The sequence below is a fragment of the Lepeophtheirus salmonis genome, chromosome 2 (genome assembly GCF_016086655.4).
Source record: "Lepeophtheirus salmonis chromosome 2, UVic_Lsal_1.4, whole genome shotgun sequence".
NCBI classification, from domain to species: domain Eukaryota; kingdom Metazoa; phylum Arthropoda; class Copepoda; order Siphonostomatoida; family Caligidae; genus Lepeophtheirus; species Lepeophtheirus salmonis.
The window spans coordinates 4272507-4278474 of record NC_052132.2 but is presented as its reverse complement, the minus strand read 5'-3'; the positions used below and the strand labels follow the sequence as shown (position 1 = coordinate 4278474).

The 5968-nt window shown below is 30.1% G+C and overlaps 1 long non-coding RNA gene across 1 annotated transcript; it reads right to left on the bottom strand.

Annotated features, from left to right (window-relative positions):
* Positions 1–775: 775 nt before the first annotated feature.
* LOC139907694 (uncharacterized) lies at positions 776–4429 on the bottom strand. Its single transcript, XR_011784427.1, has 2 exons — positions 4212–4429; positions 776–1316 (listed from the first exon to the last, which is right to left on the bottom strand). It is a non-coding gene; the product is annotated as an uncharacterized lncRNA (long non-coding RNA).
* Positions 4430–5968: the final 1539 nt, after the last annotated feature.

The following is a 5968-nucleotide window of genomic DNA, read 5'->3' as shown; positions in this document are numbered from 1 at the left end:
GCTTTTTAAAACAAAACAAAATTCACTTTCAACCCCTACTTTTACCTTAAATGCTTGTTATCCTATTAACTAAAGGAAAGAGGATAGACACAAGATGAATGATGAGCAGTTTTGATAATAGGATGCATTTTAGGGGTGTTTAAAAAAAATGAAAATCAAGATGGTAGCCCTGACAATTTGAAAAATGTTTTGGAGGAGTCCAACTTAGTTGTCATGAAGTTTCATTGAATGACCTACAATCAGCTAGAATGAGGGAGAGAGGGAAAGATGGAAATAATTAATGAGTTATTCAAAAATTACTCCTATTTTGATGCTCAGTTCTACTCTAAGTACAAGGACTTACAATTATAACTCTGTAACAAATCCTAAAGGTTACTCTCCGTCTTTTATGTGCACCTGCAAATGGTCCATTCAGTTTTTTATTTATTAATGATATGTTGTATGTAGTAGGAAAGGAAGGTCACTCATCAGGAATTAAACATTAATGACAACAGCTTTTAAACTTAAATTTAAATTCACTATTCACTTCCACAACTCAAAAAAAAAACCTCAATAATGCACTTGATTTTCAAGACTAATGCTGACACTTCATTCGGTTGGTTTGTTTTTTAAATGTTTTGCAAAACGGTTTGCGGTTATCCCCTTTTTCTTAATATAGTGGTTCGAGAACCAGTTCAGGCCCGCGATACGTCCCATTACTCATATTTACAACATAAATTATTCTAAGTCACATAGAAAAATGAGTCAAATAAGCGCCCATTAAACTTAAAATAAATATTTTTTTAGAAAATATTATTCCTTTTAACAGTAAAGAATATGAGTAAATAAATACATAACTAATACAAATATATGTTTAAGACTCTGCAAGTAAATTCAATTCATCCTCTGATATATCCTTAATATCATTTTGAAAATTTGAGTTTGTTGTAATTGTAGGTATTGAATTTTTTTTCCTATAGATTTGTCCTAGGAAATTCAATTGAAAGGCTCTTGCTTCACTTTCTTTCTTGGAGGATCTAAAGCTAATTATCCGCTTAAAACTATTGGTCTGAGTAAGAAAGGAGTTTTGATGATTGGAATTCCGAGGATGAGGATACTTTTGACTTGAGGTTCCATAATGGCGTCGTCCTGGGGAATCGTTTCGATGATCTGAACGGAGACTATTACGAAATCCTTTTTCTTCATTGTTACCAGAATATGAGGAGGAAGAAGAAGGGGTTTCAATGAGTAAATGTGGACAAGAAATGGATCCGGGTTGAGAACTTCCAAAGCTGAGTCTGTGTACTAGTTTATCTTTGGGTGGAGGGGGGGCTTATCTAAAAGCATATACAAGAAATGTAATATATTAATTTGTGAGCCAATAGTCCAAAATAGTCTGTTCAATGACGTCATATATTGCATGATAATTTAAACTCTTAGTTGATAGTTTTACTATATGAAATGAGCGAATTTCTAATAAAGCTTGATACAACTTCAACAAATAGTTTCAAAATATGTAAAAATATTGATTAAAATTTAAAATCAAAGTAAAAAGTACTGAAAATCCCAATGAAAGGACTAAATTTGTGCAATTATTTTTATTTTTTATGAAAATACAAATAGTAATTTATTACTTATACATATGGGTTTTAAGAGTATTAATTTCGTCAAAATTTCGTTTTCTTACATCTTGTTTCGTATTCGTCACATTTTGTTCCGTTTTTGTCACATTTAGTCCCGTTTTTATTTCGTCAAGAAAAGTAAAATTGGTTTTATTTAGACAAAACATTAAATAAATTAGTTTTATTTCGTCGTTTTCCAGGCTTGTTAAAATCTTGTTGTCCAACTTGTCAAAAAGACAGCGTTTTTTATGTCAAAAATACAAAAAAATTGTCAAAATTAGGATTTTTTGTCAAAATTTGAAATTAATAATATTCACTGTTGTCTTTTTTTAAAATGATCTCTGCCAAAAACTATGGGATAAAAGAACATTCTGGAAAAATGGTCAAGTTTATAACTGACAAAATTAACAAAAAAATTTGAGCTAGAAGGGGGAATGAAATGTCATATAATGAATAAATAAAAAAGTAAAATAAAATAATATCTAAAAAAAAGGAATACCTATTTATTTTCTTAAAAAAAACAATATTAGTAATATTATGGGAAAATTAGAATTTAAAAAAAAGTTGATTTTGTGTTGAAATTCTGGAATTTAGAATTTTATGAATATCTCATAACATATTTTTACTACATCTTGGGATTATCTATTTATATGTTGTTTACAAGTTGTGATTTCGTAAAAGTTGCACCCAAAAAAATGCGATGAATAATTTTAATTATAGGATTTGCATTACTGGGGATGAAGATAATGCAATAATTATATATTCTGTGATATATTAATGCTGTGTATTTTCAATATTTTAATAAAAATTACTAAAATATAAGTATTCTGTTTGACTTTAATGCTCAAATAGCTTCAATTGTATTACTCATAAATACATAATAGTTTTTAATAGATCGAAATATAATTATAGTATCAATTCAATGTTGGTAATTATAATGAAAAATGTTATAATGAAATAATGCATTTTAAGACGAAGAAATTACTAATTGCCTAATTTGCTTATATAAGTTACAACTTGTACAGATATCGCAAATCGTACATAATTTAATAAATAAAACTAGAAAATATACATTTGATAGACGCCAAGGCTTGAGTCCATCTACTTGTTGGGGCAATTTTGTCATCTAAATAGGCGGCAATGGTTTATCATCTTCCTTAATATCAAACAAAAGAGGGTATTTATCCTTATAAAACTTGGATATTTAGGGCTGAGAGATGAGCTAAACTCCCAATGCTGACGTCACAAAAAAATGATTTATAGTTAATATTTCACTATAATATATAATTTACTAAACAAAATAGCTAAATAATGAAGTAAATATGCCCAAAAACAGTACTAGGAAAACTGCTCTGAGGAAAATTGCCCGTGGAAGATTGCCCTGGAGAAAATTGCAAGTTAGGGAAACTGCCCATATTTTGTTCAAAATTCATGATGAATAATTTCACATTATAATTCGCTTGTTATTATTTATGACATATTTCTATATATATTTGTTTGTTCTATTCCCCAAGCGAGTACCTTCAAGTGTGAGTAACATTATTGCCTTAAAATTTCCTTGCATTTTTTAAAATTCAATCCAAACTTCTAAGAAATGGATCGAGAGGATTGGTAAGAGGGTGGGGGGATAAATAACATAGGGCCCCTCAAAATATGGTTGAATACCCTTGGCCCTCGGATTGGCCCAGGGGTAGTATGGCATTGCTAAAAACCACTCCCAATTCATCCAAGAACCCCTCTAATACCAAAAAATAGTTCCAAGCTCTCGGGTTGTGAGGGATACTTGAAGGTACCCCTGGATCCTTAAAAACTTAAAATGAAGTTTTAACAAAATACGGGCAATTTTTGCCAGGGCAATCTTCCACGGGCAATTTTATCCAGGGCAGTTTTCTGCACACGGCCCAATACATATTCCGACTAACATAAATAAGTGACAGTTTAAGAAATAAAACATTTTTGAACAAAATCAAGAAGAAAATAAATCTTCGATTAATTTTTTTACATCATATTACTATAACTACAATCAAATACAGGATTTCTATTCAAGTTATAGATTGAGTTAAGATATCCAAGAATGTTGACTATAGTTTAAAACCTTCACTTCATTTGTGTGACTTTATTTGATATCTTCAAATAAAAAACTATGAATGAATAACTCTTTTCTTGGGATAATTTATTTTGACCACTCTAAATGCAATTTGTAGAGCCTCCAAAAAATTACAATAATGTGGTGGTTGAAATGGAAGGTAATTTACCCAGGAATACATATGTTATATAGAATCAATTGACGATAAAAAACATTTTTGCTAGCTTTTGTATTAATGGTCCACATGTCCAATCAGATTAAAGACATAACTCATTAAGGACTACTACCAATACATGAATAAAGTATTCCTTGAATTAATATAACTGCTACGATTTTTAATCATATTTCAGTACATTATTTGGGGTTTAAAACCCCTATTATACTTAAATAACGAGGCAATTACGTGGTATATAATATATATATATATATGGAATTGATCGTTCATTTCCAATTTATAAATTACTTTTATTCAATTACATTATATTTGAAAAGTTAATAATTTGATTTACTATGTAGAAAATTACGTTATTTATAGTGTGTATTTCCTCCGTTTCTTCATTCTCTTTCTCGTTTGGCTTTGAGCTTTCCTCCAGATTTTTCACACGTGCCTCTTCCTGAATGTCCTTGTCTTCAATGAGTGAAAAACAACAAAATCTTCTCATGTTCGATTTTATTGCCGGATCATTTTTGATTCCTCACAAACAATATATTGTGAGGCTTGAGTAGAGTCTCACACTCAACTGATTAAAAAAAACACCATTTCTGAGAGATGTGCATATCTCTTTCCTTTTTTTCAACAAGAGCGGAGAGGAGAAAATACTTTGACTGTGCTTTGTGCATACATTCCACTAATATGTAGTGTTGTGTCCGTTCTTATTTAGGGCCGATGACTGCAGTCCCTTTCAGTTCAGTCTCGATCCGGTCCAGCTCAGTCCTACTAACTTATAAATTTTGGTCCCTGATGACGTCATTAAACTTAATTTAATCAGTTGTAGGACTGATGATTATTAGGACCGACAGTTTTAACAAAACTAATATGTACTTATTTTGCTTGTATTTGTATTTAAACCTTTTTTGACGAAGGTATCATCATGATTTTTCTCATAAGTATTTTTTGTATAGTGGACAAAAGTTTCTATTAATAAGGAAAGTTTACCGAATGTTTACACCCTTGATTTTCAAACATGTTACATTCCTGGGGCTTTATCTAGGCTTCGATGACACTTATGACCGATAATTGTGGCTTTTAATAGTGATGTAAATCGTCTGAATATTTTAACTGGTTTTTTTTTTTTTTCTTTCTTGAGAATTGTTCAGGAGGTGAAGGCTAAGTCGTGGACTATGAGGGAGGTGTACGTTACCCATTTGAATAAGTGGACTGTATTTTGATTTTCAAGATAGAGGACATCAATACATTTTTTTTATTTTTCCCGAGTCAATACATCGTTTCCCCTTGGATTGGAAGGTGTGATCCTGATGGTTAGGAATAGGCATTTTGTAGAGTACGAGGAGAAGGCGGGAGCGATACTTGTGGTACAACCATTAATTTTAAAATCAGCTGCCTTATATGATTTTTGTGGGTGGGATACATATAGAGGAGAACCTTTTACATTTAAATTAGCACTGACGTATCGAAAATATTATATGGTTATACTTAATTATATAATTTTTTTAATTAATTTAAAAAAATGTTATCAAAGGTAAGTGAGAGTTATTTTAACTAAAAAAGATGTTAACACCAGGACGATACATTAAAGAATGATTAAAAACGAACGATAGCATTATCCGTTTTTCCTTTTCTAATCTTAAAACTTTTATTTTTCTAAACTTGTTTTATTTACATTGAGAAACATGAAAATAACCTTCATAGTACAGAATTTCTGTTTTTGTGGCTTACAGAGGGCAACGTCATAGTCATTTAATAGGCCACGATAGCTTCATAAATAGTTTTAAATATTTTTTGAATCTAAAAAAATGTACTTTCTTTTTGGCTGATTTAGATCTTTAAAGGCGAAAAATAAGAATAGTTCATGAAGATGTTTGGAAAAAATATTTATAAAAAACCACTCTGTAGACATCAAAAGCAGAGTTTTCTATTATTAAGGTCATAAAACAATTGAAACCCCGTGACTTATTCTTTCTTAAATAAAATCCTTAAACTATGGGTCATGTTAGCCTTTAAATTCCATTTTCTCAACATTATATGATTGCCTATAAAATATAATAAGATATTTAAAAATAATTTTTCAAAGAATAGTCTAATTTTCATGTAGATACTGTT